The following is an 18413-nucleotide window of genomic DNA, read 5'->3' on the forward strand; positions in this document are numbered from 1 at the left end:
TACTATAACCAAGCAAAGGCGAACCCTCTTAAAGGTCGTTCGCACAGCTGCCTGTTCAGACTCGCAGCCTGGGACCATGTCCCAAAAGTCTGTCCAGACACTCATGTCGGTTGAGTGTCCGGATTTTTCATTTTTATTTCTATGTTCAGATCCCACTGTTCCACAGGGATCATACCGGAAGAATAAGAGCAACGTGTATGTTTATGTATTTTGTTTTCTCTTGCATTATTTTGTTTTTTTCCCTTATATGTACTCCCCAACTCCCCCACACCTCCTACCCATACCCACCCCTCATATATCCACACACCCACACTCACACAATCACACACATAGACACTGTACTACATGCAGTTCACAATCTTCTCCTATTCATGTGCCTATCCTTGCCATCACCATGCCTACAGGTAAAATTAAGATCCTCCCTAATTCTTACTCTGAACCATGGGATCACTTAAGGTCATAAGCTATAACGTTAAAGGCCTTCACAATCCTATAAAACGAAAGAAAATCCTTAATCAGCTAAAAAGAGCCAACTGTCAGATAGCATTCCTACAGGAGACCCACCTGTCGGATATGGAACATGAGAAACTAAAGAAATCCTGGGCAGACAGCGTGTTCTACTCATCACATCAGTCAGGTAGAAAGAGAGGAGTGGCTATATTGATACATAGGCAGGTTAACTTTACACCAACAACGGTCCACAAGGACATTGAGGGAAGATTCATTTTAGTGAATGGATCTATAGATGGGATACATGTATCCCTCATGAACATATATGCTCCAAATGAGGATGAGCCTGGCTTCATTAGCACAGTCATTAACACAGCAATACAACACAGCTCCGGTATCCTACTGTTGGGAGGAGACTTCAACTGTGTTATGTCCCAGCTAATGGATAGACAACCTACCTCCAAAACTCCCACTTCTAGAATGAGTAGAATGCTTAAACACTTGTCGATAGAATCAGGCCTAGTGGACGTTTGGAGAAGCAGATTCCCTAAAGGAAGAGATTTTACTTTCTACTCGCACAGACATTCATCTTATTCGAGAATTGATTATTTCTTTACACCCAAAGCAGAACTACACAGGATAGAAGACATAAAGATCTTACCAATTACTCTATCTGATCATGCACCTCTTGCATTATCATGGAACATAGGTCACAGGCCAAAAACCAAACAATGGAGATTAAATACATCACTTCTAAATGATGAGGAATTTATCACATTTGTAACAACTGAACTAAAGTATTACCTAGAAACTAACGACTCACCTGAAATATCACCTCTCATCCTATGGGACTGTGCTAAGGCATACATTAGAGGTCGCATTATCTCATACGCGAGCGCGAAAAAAAAGAATAGAGAAGCAAAACAAGGAGAATTAGAGGATAAAATAAGGCTGCTTGAACAACAGCATAAAAGAACACCAACCTCCAATCTACTTAATGCTCTCAAACAAGCACGCAGGGATCTAAATAGCCTAATCACTGAAAAGATTGAGGGCAATTTAAGGTTTACCAACCAAAAATATTATGAAAATGGAAACAGAGCAAGTAGATTATTAGCACTAAGACTAAAAAAACAACAATCATCGAATATAGTACAGAAATTAAAAACTCATAACTCGACTCTCACAAAACCTGATGAAATCTCAAGGTCTTTTGCAGAATTTTATAAATCTCTTTACAAAAATACGGACACCTGCACAGATGATAATGAATTGACAGCATTTCTGAAAGACATCAAACTAAAAGAGCTATCTGAACCTATGGCAAAAGAACTAGATGAACCAATTGAAGAATGGGAAATACAAGAAGTGATCTCTACACTAAAAAACAATAAAAGTCCTGGACCGGATGGGTTTAGTAATGAATTCTATAAAACATTTAAAGAGACAGTATGTCCCTTATTGCTAAAAGCATACCACCATACATTGCAATCTGGAACCACGGCCCCCTCATGGAGGGACGCAACAATAGTTGTAATACATAAAGAGGGCAAGGACCCCACCCAATGCCAATCATACAGACCCATCTCACTTTTATGCACCGACCTACGTATATTAACAGCCATCCTAGCAAGACGCGTCAATAAAATTATCACACAAGTTATCCACCCCGATCAGACCGGGTTTATAAAGGGAAGATACTACGGGGACAACATAAGAAGATTACTAAATATTATGACTCACCCTAAAGTTAAGGAGGAAGAAGCAATGATATTATCCCTCGATGCCCAGAAGGCATTCGATCGAGTATCTTGGCAATACCTATTTCAAACTCTAAAACGACTCAAATTTGGCCCCAATTTTATAAAATGGATTCAAACACTATATTCAAATCCACAAGCTGCTGTAAAAGTGAATGGATTTCTGTCGGACCGATTTACTCTAGAACGGGGTTGCAGGCAGGGGTGCTCTTTGTCGCCCCTGCTGTTTGATATCAGTATTGAACCACTGGCACAGCTCATTAGAGACGACGACAACATAAAGGGACTGACAATAAATGAGGAACAACATAAATTATCATTGTATGCAGATGACGTGCTTCTTTATCTAACTGAACCTGCAACAACAATCCCACGCCTAAAAGATCTTATTTCCAACTATGGATACTTCTCGGGTTATAAAGTAAATGTTGATAAAACAATGGCTATGGACATAGGAGGTAGAATTCCACAAACTATCAAAATCCAGAGTGAGTTTAAATGGCCCAAGGATGGTATTAAATATCTTGGCATTCAAATCCCCTCACTGTTAGAAAACCTAAGTGATGCAAATTACAAAAGCATAATCCAAAATATCAGTAAAGATCTAGACCGCTGGTCAACACTTCCCCTGTCTCTATTGGGCCGTATTGAGAGTGTACGCATGAATGTGCTGCCTAGGCTTCTATACCTGTTCCAGATGCTACCCATCGATATCCCCAAATCCACATTTGATAAGTGGGATAGACTCATCTCCAAATTCATATGGCAAGGAAGGCGCCCAAGAATCAGACTTAAAACACTACAACTATCTAAACCATATGGTGGGCTGAAACTCCCAAACCTAAGATACTACTTCTGGGCGGCCCAGCTAAAGCCTCTAACAGCATGGATCCAAGACTCTTCATATACACGATGGCTCAACATTGAAAAAAGTTTATGTTCGATGCCCTTACAGACCTTGCCTTTCATAGATGTCCCTCTAAAGGAAACTCAACTAGGTGAATGGACCAGAGTCACACTAAAGATTTGGAGGAAAATAAAACTGTCATTTGGCTTACCTAAAGCAATCTCAGCATTATCCAATATTGGTCTTATGAAAAATTTCGAACCCTCCAATACAGATATAGGGTTTAGAAATTGGTCGGATCATGGACTTACTAACTTGCACCAACTCCATAAAGACGGTAGCCTTAAATCATTTGAACAGTTAAGAGAGGAATTTAGGCTCCCTAACACAGACTTTTTCAGATATCTACAATTAAGAAGCTTCCTAACAAAACATAGAGAATGGAATAAAGTCTTGGAGCCCACTGAAATCGAAGAGTTCTTGATAAAGCTGCAAAAAGGAAACGAGAATAAGAAAATTATAGGTGACCTTTACCAAAGGTTTCTATCCATGGATTTGAATAATACACTACAGAGGAAAGAGAGATGGGAAACTGAAATGAATACTGACATATCACAGGACATATGGGAGGAAATATGCACTGAAGCACACTTAGTGACCAATTCAAATACATGGAGGGAATTCAAATGGAAAGTGGTTATGAGATTCTTTAGAACCCCAGAAATAATGGCTAAAATGGGCCCAACACACTCAAATAAATGTTGGAGAAATTGCAGTACGCAAATTGGCAACCACACCCACATATTCTGGTCATGCCCCAAATTAAGAACATTTTGGGAAGAGGTGTTTGAGGCCCTTGAAGCAGTATTCCACCAAAAATTTACCAAAGATCCAAAGATGGCACTACTGGGAGTTATACCTGAAGGCATTGATGGAAGGGCAAGAATATATCTCTTACAAATATTACTAACGGCAGCAATTAAATGCATTACAATTAAGTGGTTAAAACCAGACCCCCCTACATACAATATGTGGACAGAGAAAGTATGGGAAATCTACCAGATGGAACAAATAACATACACTCTGAGACTCCAGAAACATCTATTTATTAAAAGATGGAGCCCGGTTATGTCCATATTAATACAGTGAACCCCTCCACACATCTCGACTCGTATATTTCTGTATTCTAGACTCACTTCATATCACTACACATAGATATATGCCTGCATTGCATTCACACACACACATACACACACGCACACACACACACACACACACACACACACACACACACATACACAACCCCCACCTGACCCAACCCCCCCCGACCCTACCCCTTTTTCTTTCTTTCTTTTCAAAATCTTTAATTTTATTCCGTCATTGACATCTCAATGTTTTTGTTGATCGCTCTTTTTTGCTTTGTGTGTCATGCTTTGAACCACATCCATGGACCATATGTGTACAGCTATAAGAATGGAAAGAATTGTAGACAAAACATGACATGATTGTACAAGTTGTTGAAACTGAAATAAAAACTAAGTTCCAAAAAAAAAAAAAAGTTTGTCTTGTCTTTCTTTTGTGAAATATTGATAGATAAACGTGGTAACCGTTGTATAAAAGCGTTATGGAACTCGAAGCTTCTCGTTCCATAAAGCGTAATCATCTCCTCCTATCAACAAAGCTACCGGCCCAGAAGGTTGTCTCGTCATCCATTTACAACAAGAAACAGCTGAACCTATTATTATTATATACACAGTCACCAAGTCCTCAATCTGCGCCTTGGACCCCATTCCCTCCTCCCTAGTCAAGGCCTGTCTCCCCACACTCACCCCACTTATCACAAACATAATGAACTTCTCCCTGTCCACCAGCATTGTCCCCCCTGCCCTCAAGCTCGCTGCTATTACACCCATACTTAAAAAACCCGGTCTCGCCCCTGACACCCCCAACAACTACCGACCCATTTCCAATCTCACCTTCCTGTCCAAAATCCTTGAGAAAGTTGTTGCTGCATCAACAAACATACACATAAATGATCTGCGCACGCGCGGGCTCCTGAGTCTCCTCCCCCTCACATCCATCACGCTGCTTCATCACTCGGCTGTCTGGTTGCCATGGTGATCTTTCTCTTTCTTCTTCCTCTTCCTGGATGCTGCTGGGTCCTGTAATGTGGAATGTTCTGTTCTAGTTACTGTGTCCTGTTCCTGGTCCTGTCACTACCTCCTAACCCTAACCCCACCTCCTCTTTTCTATCTCCTCCCCTGTTCTTCTCACTACCCACAACATGGAGGTGTCTTCCTCCTGTCTCCTTTTCTATTGGCTTCCATATGGCAGCAGTTCTTATTATTAACCAATGTGAGATCCAGGGTCGACACCTTTCCTGTGTTCACATCTATTCTAGTTCTACCTCCCTCATTGAAACATTGAAAGATTGAAAGATTGAAAGATTGAACCATTGAAACATTGAAACATTGAAAGATTGAAAGATTGAAAGATTGAACCATTGAAACATTGAACCATTGAAACATTGAAAGATTGAAAGATTGAAACATTGAAAGATTGAATGTGTGGGGGGGTTGTTTTAGGTGGCAGTGTCTGTGGACCTCTGGCCTTAGATCAACACCACTGTGTGTGATGCATGTGTGTGTGTATCTGTCTGTCTGTGTGTGTGTATCTGTCTGTATGTGTGTGTGTGTGTATCTGTCTGTCTGTGTGTGTGATGCATGTGTGTGTGTATCTGTCTGTCTGTGTGTGTGTGTATCTGTCTGTATGTGTGTGTGTGTGTGTGTATCTGTCTGTCTGTGTGTGTGATGCATGTGTGTGTGTATCTGTCTGTCTGTGTGTGTGTATCTGTCTGTATGTGTGTGCGTGTATCTGTCTGTATGTGTGTGTGTGTGTATCTGTCTGTCTGTGTGTGTGATGCATGTGTGTGTATCTGTCTGTCTGTGTGTGTGTGTATCTGTCTGTGTGTGTGTGTGTGTGTGTGTGTGTGTGTGTTTGTGTGTGTGTATCTGTCTGTATGTGTGTGTGTGTGTGTGTGTGTGTATCTGTCTGTCTGTGTGTGTGTGTATCTGTCTGTATGTGTGTGTGTGTGTGTGTGTGTGTGTGTGTGTGTGTATCTGTCTGTATGTGTGTGTGTGTGTGTGTGTATCTGTCTGTCTGTGTGTGTGTGTGTGTGTGTGTGTGTGTGTGTGTGTGTGTCTGTGTGTTGTTCTTTCTCTTTCCTCTTCCTCTTCCTGGATGCTGCTGGGTCCTGTAATGTGGAATGTTCTGTTCTAGTTACTGTGTCCTGTTCCTGGTCCTGTCACTACCTCCTAACCCTAACCCCACCTCCTCTTTTCTATCTCCTCCCCTGTTCTTCTCACTACCCACAACATGGAGGTGTCTTCCTCCTGTCTCCTTTTCTATTGGCTTCCATATGGCAGCAGTTATTCTTATTAACCAATGTGAGATCCAGGGTCGACACCTTTCCTGTGTTCACATCTATTCTAGTTCTACCTCCCTCATTGAAACATTGAGACATTGAAACATTGAAACATTGAAACATTGAAACATGGAAACATTGAAACATTGAAACATTGAAACATGTCAGCAGGTTTCAGCTCCATCCTGGCCAGCTGCTCCCCCAGACACGCACGCTTACCTGAGGACGCACACACGTGGGTATTGAACAGCATTAACAGTCACATACCCTATATGTGATAAATACCCTATATATATACTATATATGATCAAACTCACTTTCGGGTAGTTGCCATCTTGGAAATATGCAAATTATGGGGTCCAGACACACCCAATCATAAATATAAGTATTCCAATGTGTTTCTAATAGTCATAAAACATCAAATAGACACGAGGCTTGCATTTCTAGTTCATTTGGTTCAAAAGTTATTATAGCCAAAACCTTTTTCGGAGGGCGGCCATATTGATTTGGCCGCCATGGCGACCCCGGTGGTCGTTGGCTCGGGCGCCCTGGCTAAATCATTAGAGCTACTCTGAGCTACATCTGGGCCTCATGTAGCCCTAAGGCCCCCAACTAATGAGCATGTCTTTTTATTACAGGAATATTGATTGTCAGGGGTGAAATCAAATGAATTAAACCATGGTGCAAAGCCATGCAAGCCTCTAGGGTCTACAGTAAATCATAGTAGGCCTACCTCCTACAGACATAGTTGAAACGTTGGGTAAGCCTCTCTATACTGATTCTATGATCATTCTATCATGATCATAGAATGAGAAAAATGAGAAAAACTAATTTGTGAAAAAAGGAACATAATGTTCTTTTTTTCCACTTTCTTTTTTTTCCCCTTAGAATGATAATAATATATCATATTATACTATAGAATGTTAGAATGATCATAGAATGATAAAAATAATGAAAAATAATAAAATGGAACATAGAATTTCTATTTTCTTTTTTTCCCACTGTATTTATTTTTTCCTTAGAATGATAATAATATATCATATTACACTATAGAATTATAGAATGATCATATAATGATAAAAATGATTTTAAAAATAAAATAAAATAATAAAGTGATTTATTTAGTGATTTTCTTTCTTTTTTCCTCTCATGGTAAATTGCTTCCATGTTCTAAGAATGTTGCATCCATTCTAAATATTCCATTTGATGTCATAATGCACTCAAGCAGATATTATACATTGCAGTTAATGGAAGTTCTAGATTGCAGTCAAATTCTAGAATGATTAACAGAAATAGTGGTTCCACGTCTAAAAATGAAGTTTGCAGTCTATAGAAAGTTTCTTAGTTTAGTCATAAAATGCACAATTGTTATGCCCATCAGCCTCACTATTTGTAATAATGGAGGAACATTGTGACTGTTGCAACATGGGAGCACATTTGCTTGTTAACTATTGATTACACTAATCCCCCCCCTACCCCCACTCCCACTTGAGAACCCAGGTCAGAACCCTCCAGGAGGAGGGTGAACAAGGTATGCGGTCTGCTCTAGGCCTGACTCAGGGAAGAGGACACCCCTGCCTTGCATAGTCCCGTGGGCTGCGCCATTTAAACAACCAGGCAATTCTCATGATTGGGCATGGGACACAAGCTCAGGCTTGATCACCCTGTAGCTGGCCGCCTTAGATGAGGGTGTCTAGTGTTGAAAAGGCCGAAACACCCCATGATTCAAAGGTACTCTACTGATGATGTGTCCCGAAATTTAACATCCTTCCCATGTCTGAGATACAGCTCCCATGCCACTCTCAACATCAAGGCAAACCTCATGTGCGTACCATCCATTGGCACAATGGACAGTATAACATCACGTCCCGTGTTTCATAATTCTGGGATGGACTTTAACACAGGACTGTTAGATGGAATCAACTCTCTTGAGTGTGGAGATGGGTGGCTCTTAAGTAGTCTGTGAAATGCCTGTAATGTGCTAGTGATGTCCTATTCATTCATACTCTCTATGTCTTTTGTTTTGCTAAATAGGTCATAACATGACAATGGAAAAGAGGATCTACAACTACCGTCACTCAAGAGCCAGACGGGTGATTGAGAATGCTTTTGGCATTAAGTGGCACGCTGGAGAATCCTTGGGCGAGCACTGGAATGTCTGCCAGACAAAGCTGTGAAGATCGTCAAAGCTTGTATAGCTCTTCACAACTTCCTGGCCTACGCAGATGAGTCCAACGCACCTGTGAGCAGGTGACAATTGTCCCGCCTATATTACAGCCATCCATGGTGGATGTAATAAGTAGATTAAGGTCAATTGATAGAGTAATTTGCCATGTATTTGGTAATATATGGCAAAATAAACGTTGTTCAATTCTATTCCATCCAGATACATCCCTGCAGGCTTCACTGACTCCGACACAACATGGGCACCTCAGGCAGGCGAGTGGCAGAGTGGTGGCAGGGGACTCAGATGTGTTTCAGCCCATCAATCCTCAGAGCCTTTCACGGGCCCGTTCCACCAGAGCAGCAACGGCCGTACGAGATGACCTGACATCCTTCTTTCAAACACCCCATGGCAGAGTGCCATGGCAGGACACCACAGTGTGTCGTGGTCAACTTGATCAGTGAAGTGTACTGTTAAAGTAATGTTAAAGTAATGTTTCACCGATTCGCGACACCATATCAGATTTTTGTCATCCTGCCCTGTCTTGTTTGTCTGGGATCATAATTTTTTTTTTAATCTTTATCTTGGACTGAATCTGATAATTAATTAATTTAATAAATAATTTTGCCATTTAGCAGACGCCTTTATCCAAAGCGACTTACAGTTACGAATTACAGGGACATTCCCCCTGGAGTAACTGAGGGCTAAGTGCCTTACTCAAGGGCGCACTAGTAGTGGTGTGGCTTCAGGCGGGATTTGAACTCACAACCTTCCGATCACAAGTCCAACTCACTATCCACTACTACCCCTGATACTTTATTATACTACAATACTGTGCCGTACCGGCTGGCAGCATTTAACAGTGCAATTGTTATACGTTTCACACAAACACTCTTAAATATTGCACGCACTGATAATTTATTGAAGTGCAACAGCAATTCACAGTGAAATCTTTGTACATGTCACACTCAAATATTGCACACAAGGTATTATAACATCAGTAAACACTGAACACAAAGAAAGTATTAAGCACCCAAACAAAGAAAGTATTAAGCACCCAAACAAAGAAAGTATTAACCACCCAAACAAAGTATTTACAAAGGTGTCTTCTTTGACAAGTCTACAAGCTGCCTGCTTCTTCAGCCAGCTCGTACAGCGTCTTATGTAGCAGGTAGGAAGCTTTTAGCCACAACTGCTGCGGCAGCATCCGCACACCGTCTCCAATTGCTTGCCCAAGCCGGCTACAGTGATCGCCCGAGGCCCTGGATATCTGGAGGTCTAATGTCTCCTTCTGTTTGTGTAGCACAGCCAGCTCCTCTTTCATCAGGCCCTCTTCACGGTCCTCCCTCTTCCTCTTCTGTGCCCGGGATGTCGACGGCATTGGGCGTGAAGGTGGGCTTGGGCGTGAAGGTCCATCTGTGTCCGCCTCTGATGAGCTGCTGGTCGAATCTCCAGCCTGTGACTGTGAAAGAAGTTGAAAACAGCTTAGGTTAGTCTTTGTAACGTGTTGAGAGGGACACTGCCTAAACAATCTCTTTCTGCTCCATACTACATACATGTGTTTACCATGGTAGCTAGCCAGCTAGCCTAAACACTACTACATAACTTGAGGTTTATGATACAAAGAACGTTATATTTACCGTGTTAAAACCCATAAAAATGTTAAAATGTGACTCTGTCGCCCGGTGCGGTGGAGAGGAGTCTCTGCGGATCTCCTCGGCGGGTCTCTCTTCCACTTGATCCACTAACCCTCCATTAACCAACCCTGGATCCATGTTTCTCTCTTCCACCTGATCCACTAACCCTCCATTAACCAACCCTTGATCCATGTTTAGATATCGAAATTCACATGTGTAACTTAACCTAACTTTCACTTTGTTTCACATGTGTCTGGCAGCGGAGGAGAGGCGGGAAATATAAGTCTGAATCGTGTGACGCTGCCAAGCGGACCAATCACAGCTCTTATGGTCTGCCAAGCGGACCAATCACAGTTCTTATGGTCTACCAAGCGGACCAATCACAGTTCTTATGGTCTACCAAGCGGACCAATCACAGTTCTGATGGTCTGCGCATGTGACTGGGTTGTCCTTAGCAGAAGCTCCCGCCCTCTACAACACGCCTTCCTGTGTGGAGGGTGGTCTCAACCACGTCCTCACAACGGAGGTAAATGAGACCTGGTCGCTTATATTTTGTTCGGCAAATCTCCACATAGTTTAAGACTATGCGACCATACATGTAATGCATGTCCTTGCAATGTACTGTCCACAAAGACAATTTATTGCGTACGTGCAAGCCTTATAGTAGTATTGGGACTTATTCTAGGTATTCTAAACTCCTCAAAAAAAGTTCGGAAACGTTATTTTTGTCGATTATTATATATATAATATTTATCCCCTTTAATAATACCAGTTGGCCTGGCAAAATGCGGACCTTTTCACATATGAGTTGAAAGACGATTGACGTCCACATTGTTCTAATCTTCCTTCGAGGTGCTCAGCCAAAACGTGTTGTGCATTCCAATGGCAATAAAGCTTGCCGAAACCAGGGATCGAACCAGGGACCTTTAGATCTTCAGTCTAACGCTCTCCCAACTGAGCTATTTCGGCCTGATTAGTCACCTTGACAACGAGGTACAACTTGGAAGGATCATTCATGCGTGGAATGAGCAACACAGCTGAACGTGTGGGTAGCTAACCCGCTATATCCTTCTGTTGGTATTCACTCTGGTTTTGAGTTGCTTGGTGGAGTGGATGGTTGCACTCTGCCACAGTAATAAGGAAAAAACATATATTGGCAATTTTTACACTTTATTAATTTTACATTGTCAGGGACCTCAGTAGTGTGGAAGATCCAACCTCGTTGTAAAGGTGACTAATCAGGCTTTCCAACGATATTAAATACAATACCAATTGGTATTATTAAAGGGGAGGAATAATTGACAAAAATAACGTTTCCGAACTTTTTGGGAGGAGTTTATATGTGTCCTTTTTACTTTTGTCTCTTTTTCTCTGGTTGAAGGAAACAAGGCAGACCAGTGGAAAGCAGCGAGGGGGAGGAGACTTGGGGAGTCTGTCTGTTGATTGGCCGCCTGGAGTGTCTGTCTGTTGACGTCAGAGCGACGCTCGGCATTGGACGTGTGTGTCAGGATCCGCCCTTCATATATATTTTCATATCTCACAGTCCAGAAGTGAGTTAAGTTCCGTCCGTTCCCAGCGGAGTCATGTCGTTCTGTTCGTTCGCCGGTGGCGAGGTCTTTAAAGACCATTTCCAAACAGGTGAGTCATTGTTACAGTTTGTTTACTGTAGTTAACTGTCCTAACCTAGCCGTCCATTCTACTTTATATATCATAATAACATATAATAGTAAACTGTACTAACTTATATAACTTATATAACCGTCCATTCTTCGGTACACTGTTGCAAAACGACTGCAGCCACATTCAAGATCAATAATTAGCCAACGTTACTCAACACAACGCTCATAGAGGACATGAAAGTGTCCCTGTATTATTATAGATATTGTTACTGTTATTGTTTTTATTAGCTTTTTATCTTTATTACATGTTGTTGTTGATGTTGATGTTGATTGACGGTGTAGAGCTGCCCTGCCTCAGGCGTTGCCTTGTTTACTCAAGTTTAAGTTTAATCAAGGACCCCAATTGAAATAAGCCAGTGGCTTTCTTGGGTTTTTATCCTTTTAGTTGACATTGTATGTAATATGTACTTTCATGTACTTTCATTTTTTTTTTTGTTTTTTTTTTTTTTTGTTTGCTCTACACTGCACTGACTCTTCAGAAGCAAAATGGATTTGTTAAGCTGGTCCCTGAATACAATTGATAACCTATTTTCCACGAGGAAAGCTGGTTCGGGGGAACCTGCCTGCCCAGACGGAACTTTTGCCGCAGGTTACATCAGAGACGCCTGGGACAACTGGCGTCTCGTTTGCTTGGCAGTCATGTCGATTGAGGACGTGGAAGATGTTTTCATTTTCGGATTCATGATAGTTGGACACATTGGACTAGGTTTGAGTGCTGTGATGATCTATCGGCAAATTAAAAAGCTGGGAGCAGCGATTAGCGATCTGCGCGAACTGCCCCACTTGATCAAAGAACTGGGGAGGGTGGCCGGAATGCACGGCGCTGCGCTTACGGATCTGAACCGTAAGGTCCTGGATCTGGATCGCAGGGTGGGCAATCTTGCTGCTCCCCAAATTGGCGTTTGACAGGAGACCCCAAATTTTCGAGAGGTTTGATTCTATGGAATGCTGTTTTTCCTCGCAGTGAACCCATTCACCTGATTATGGCCCAAAAGCTCCCCCATGCCCTGAAGACTCCATGCAGCGTGCCAACCCACCCCCCCCCCCCCCCCTCTGGTGAACTCTGTGCCGCCTTCTGGGGCAGTGCTCAAGGCCGTTGTCCATAGCGACACTGATTGCTGCTCTACTACGAGGACGGGTCGGACTGACCCAGAACATCCTGAGACTTTACCCCACCTTATCTCTCTACCCCCCCCACTCCTCCCTCCCCCCACCCATACCTACCCACCCCACTCCTCCCTCCCCCTGCCCATGCCACCCCGCCACCACCCCCCCCCCTCCCTTCTACAGTATTCTGTGGACTACAGCGCCGCAATATGGCTGCCGTGGTTTTACAGTTTGTTGTGTTCTCTCTGCATTGCTGTCTGTCCTGTGTTGTTTTGTTTGCATTGCATTTAGAAATGCTCTTACTGTAACGCCGAATCAAATTCCTATATGTGTATGCTTAATGTGTATGCATAAATGGCAATAAACGTTATCTCATCTCATCTCATCTCATGTACCTACTTCTGCAAACCTTCTAATAAAGTTTTCAATCAATCAATCACTCATTAGGGATATGTGTGTGTGTAGTAGGGATGTCCCGATCCCATTCATTCACTACCGATACCTGGGCTTCAGGTATCTGCGATACCGATATCAATCCGATATTTGTATTTATTGTTTTACTCCTGAATAATAACAAATACTTCCCCAGTATATAGTCCACAACAACAGTTGGCTATTAAAGACTGCCAGCCTTTATTCAAGCAACAAAAACAATACTCTGCAGTACTCAGTGACCATTGTGGGACCCCTCCTCTACCTGGTCCCCCCTCTCCCCCCCTCCCCCTCTCCCCAGGTCTGTATGTGTGTGCCCAGTGTGGCCACCAGCTGTTCTCCAGCAGGTCCAAGTATGAGCACTCGTCTCCCTGGCCTGCCTTCACTGAGACCGTCCTGGAGGACAGCCTGTCCAAACACCTGGAGAGGCCGGGGGCCTTCAAGGTACACTCTCTGTCTGGGGTTTAGATGGATGGATGGATAGACAGACAGACAGACAGATAGACAGAGATAGGATGGATGGATGGATAGATAGATAGACAACAGACAGACAGACAGACATAGATAGATAGACAACAGACAGACAGACGGTGTGCTGCAGGTGTGAGTGGGAGGTGTGGTAACGGTGTGGTGTGTTACAGGTGCATTGTGGGAGGTGTGGTAACGGTGTGGTGTGTTACAGGTGCATTGTGGGAGGTGTGGTAACGGTGTGGTGTGTTACAGGTGCATTGTGGGAGGTGTGGTAACGGTCTGGGTCATGAGTTCGTGAACGACGGGCCGTCCAAAGGAACCTCACGCTTCTGAATATTCAGCAGCTCACTGAAGTTCGTCCCCAAAGGTGAAACATTCTCTATGTTAACAACACTGAACATTCTCTATGTTAATGACTCTGAACATTCTCTATGTTAACGACTCTGAACATTCTCTATGTTAACGACTCTGAACATTCTCTATGTTAACGACTCTGAACATTCTCTATGTTAATGACCCTGAACATTCTCTATGTTAATGACCCTGAACATTCTCTATGTTAATGACTCTGAACATTCTCTATGTTAATGACTCTGAACATTCTCTATGTTAATGACTCTGAACATTCTCTATGTTAATGACTCTGAACATTCTCTATGTTAATGACCCTGAACATTCTCTATGTTAATGACTCTGAACATTCTCTATGTTAATGACTCTGAACATTCTCTATGTTAATGACTCTGAACATTCTCTATGTTAATGAATCTGAACATTCTCTATGTTAATGACTCTGAACATTCTCTATGTTAACAACACTGAACATTCTCTATGTTAATGACTCTGAACATTCTCTATGTTAATGACCCTGAACATTCTCTATGTTAATGACACTGAGTTCTGGGATTGTTTTGTTTTGTTTTTGATTTCACATGTTTGTCTCACAATGCACATGTTAGACTAGTCAACAACAACATAACGTTTTGTTTAATTTTATTATTAAGATTTTTTTCTTATTATTCTATGACCTTTTAAGGGAGCCCTTGCCTTTTTATTTTTATTTTATCTTTCATTTGTTATTGTGTCCTTGTGGGTGTGGCTGTGGCTGTGGGTGTGGGTGTGCGTGTGCGTGTGCATGAGTGAGCGAGTGGGTGTGCGTGTGGGTGTGGGTGTGCATGAGCGAGTGGGTGTGCGTGTGCGTGTGGGTGTGGCAAAATGCCCCCAGACCTTAATGGCTGACGAGATAATCTGTTTTTAACGATGAGTTAATATTCAGCCGGTCTGAACTGAGCACATGAACCACTGTTACCAACGTGACCAGGGATGTTCTAGACAGAGCTGGGGGTCATTCCACTAAAGGTGGATCAGTATAGCGGCGCTATAAATAAATGCGGCGCTCAGGCAACTCGAGATTGGAATTCAAGCCTCGGGTGATTCCTCGAACGAGGATCAGCCTTGTGTCATCAGTGTTCACAGAAGACAGGCTTACATATCTTCGATATGGGCGCGTGCACGCAGACATAAAAAGCCCAGAAGAGTCGATCTGTCGAAATGAAGATACTCCACTCTGCAGGGGTTCTACATTTGCGCAGCATTCCCGAATTATTGATCTTTATGAAGACGGAAAAATAAGATGTAAAATAGTGCAATACTGCCGCAATTAACAAGGCGAGGGAAATGGTTTGGCAAGAAATTGCTGACCGATTAAATGCGTAGGTCATACTAGCCCCAGTTATTGTTATATGTTCATATTTTAATAAATGAATATTTACTACTGTGGTGATATCAGCAGCAGGCTACAAACCGTCATAACGCCACAATGGCCTAGTGGTATCGACCGCTGCCATAGGATTTATTTGTCATTTTATATCGGTGGTTCAAATCCCTCTTCAGACGCACTTTTTACTGCATTTCGTTGTCTGAATCTAATCTAAAATCTCATCTAAAAAAGTATGTAGGCTATACAATTATGGTGCAGGCTAATTTACAAGAACTGACACGATTACAATGGTGTTTGAAGCCTTTGCATGAAGGCTTCGGTTAAATGTAAAAAAAAAAATAAAAAAAAATGACTTAGTCGAGTCTCGAACTCGCAACCTTTGGAACTCGAGTTGGCTGCCTTAACCACTAGGCCAGCCAGACCGCTGTGATGACAGCAATGCAAGTTGAGACAATTACTTTTTTTTTTACACTCTTTTCTTTATTGATCTATCGATTTCTATCTATCACACTTTCAAAATATCAAGTTATCCATCACACAATCAAACTATCTATCGATCGATCACACTTTCAAAATATCAAATTATCTATCTATCACACAGTCAAACTATCTAATCTATCTATCTCGTGTGAAGTGGGAACTAATATTTCCTAAAAGACACATGAGGAACTGTCGTTCGGGGTTTAGTTTCCGCCTGTGAGCCTTTTTTGACCCACGGATGACTATTCATAGCTTTCAGTCACGTGGTTTCTTCCCTAGCAACCACCAACCTGACGGGCAAAAAGTATCATAGCAACATCGCTCAACATGGCTGCCTACTATTTAGACCACCTCACTCATGAAGAACTATCAAGATACACGACGGTGATAGGAGTGGAGGATTGACACCATTCAAATAGTGTTGGATTCCCTGTCTTCTACTCTATCCGGACACGTTGGAATTATTTTCCTAACCCCCGGAGAATCAAAGTTATTGACCTGCAAAGGGTGCCTCCTTGACCGGCTTTTCCCGTGAATAACACCGGTTATGGAGGTGGTACAAACATAAGACTATTATTGCTAAATTCACCATCAGTATACGGTCATTTTGAGCAATTAACCACCGCGCTGACACCCCGAGAAGATATACTTTTAATATGAAACTCGATCAACCGGGCGCTGCTGGACGAAACTCCCGCTGTCAGCGAGGCGAGGGAATATTTATATCCGGGAATTCGCTCCTTGCTGTGTCCACGGTGATAGGAGTGGTGGATCGACTCCATTCAAATAGTGTTGGATTCCCTGTCTTCTACTCTATCCGGACACGTTGGAATTATTTTCCTAACCCGTGGGTTTTGCCCGCAAAAAGTGCCTTTTGCCCGTCAGGTGGGCGTTTCCACTATGCTGTGACATCAAATGAAAGCTGTGTTTTAGCCTGGTCGGGAGCAGGCTAATTATATCTGACTCCCCCCCCCCCCTCTACAGACAAGGTGGACGGGCAGTAAGGTGAGCTGGTGGAGCCATGGTGGGGGAGGGGGGGGCCCTGTGCTGCTGATGTGGGGACAGAGGATGACGTGTCCTGAGAGAAAGCCCAGCCGGGAGCTCCAGGACACCGAGGGGCGATGACCTCACTGGACGGCCAGGGAGGGGCCTCTCTGAGGGGGGAGGGGCCTCTCTGAGGGGGGAGGGGCTTCAGATACAAAACCACAATCAAAATAAGTAAATTAAGTAACTCTATATTGATAAAGTAATAAAGTGATGTTTTTTACAGTGTCCTCAATAGTGCAAAGTAAGAGCCGTACTGAGTTAGCCACTCATTTGTACACAATCGTCATTTTAATATTGTAGTTTGACGACACTGTCAATCAAATATAGATCATGGTTTCATATGTTCACATTGCTTTAAAAGTTATAATTTATACAGCGAAGAAATGCTAAAAAAGTTGATTTTAATCGTTTATTTTAACAGTTCCTGTATGAATTTCTATCAACCACTGTAATAATGACAATATTTTTATCAGAGATTTTATCACTGATCTGTTACCAATGTGTCTTAGGCCATAGTCACAGTATGTACTCACTATGCAAAGAAACGTCAATAAAAGATAATTTTATATAACAATACAGCGCTTTGTTTTGTACAACATACATTTACAAGTAATTCGACAGTACCGGTATATAGAAACAGTACGTAACCTGTTTCTCCAGCAGAAAAACCTGCCATTAGAGCTCCTATCTCCTGTAACCTGACACCTACTGCCCCCTTGTGGCGGATATGAGACCATTTTCTTATTTTTTTTGCACATTCACACACACACAACGAGAGGTTGGTTTGGTGAGCAATTCAAAGCTTTAATAGATCAATAGGCAACATGAGATCAGTCCACCTTTACCCCACAGCCTCATAAACACTCCAGAGTTTCTCTTTCTCACTGGAATAAAACCTTCTATGTTCCCAAACTAAGTACAACACAACAGTCTCAACACAACTCTACCAACAGACAAGAAGAAAGCTGAATATAGATATAGTCAGAAACGGTCAACATCACAGTATTACATACTTATGGTCAAATGATGCAGACCTACGGTTGCGTTCATATTGTATTCATTGACATTTTCTCTACAAAATGAATCAATGTCAGAAAAAAATGTTTCAGTTTTTTTTTACATATTCTGAAACAACAGATTGTTATCTTTCAAATGATGTGTCATACATTGAAATCAGAAAAAAGTTGAAGACAAC

The 18413-nt window shown here is 42.3% G+C and overlaps 1 pseudogene across 1 annotated transcript; it reads left to right on the forward strand.

Moving 5' to 3' along the window:
- The first annotated feature begins 11826 nt into the window (after positions 1 to 11826).
- On the forward strand, positions 11827 to 17777 carry LOC308161797 (methionine-R-sulfoxide reductase B1-A-like; annotated as a pseudogene). The gene is made up of 4 exons (XR_013938037.1): positions 11827 to 11920; positions 13802 to 13944; positions 14224 to 14338; positions 17156 to 17777. The product of XR_013938037.1 is annotated as a methionine-R-sulfoxide reductase B1-A-like (transcript).
- The last annotated feature ends 636 nt before the right edge of the window (positions 17778 to 18413 follow it).

This window comes from Nansenia antarctica (assembly GCF_963989245.1).
Source record: "Nansenia antarctica genome assembly, chromosome: 7".
NCBI classification, from domain to species: domain Eukaryota; kingdom Metazoa; phylum Chordata; class Actinopteri; order Argentiniformes; family Microstomatidae; genus Nansenia; species Nansenia antarctica.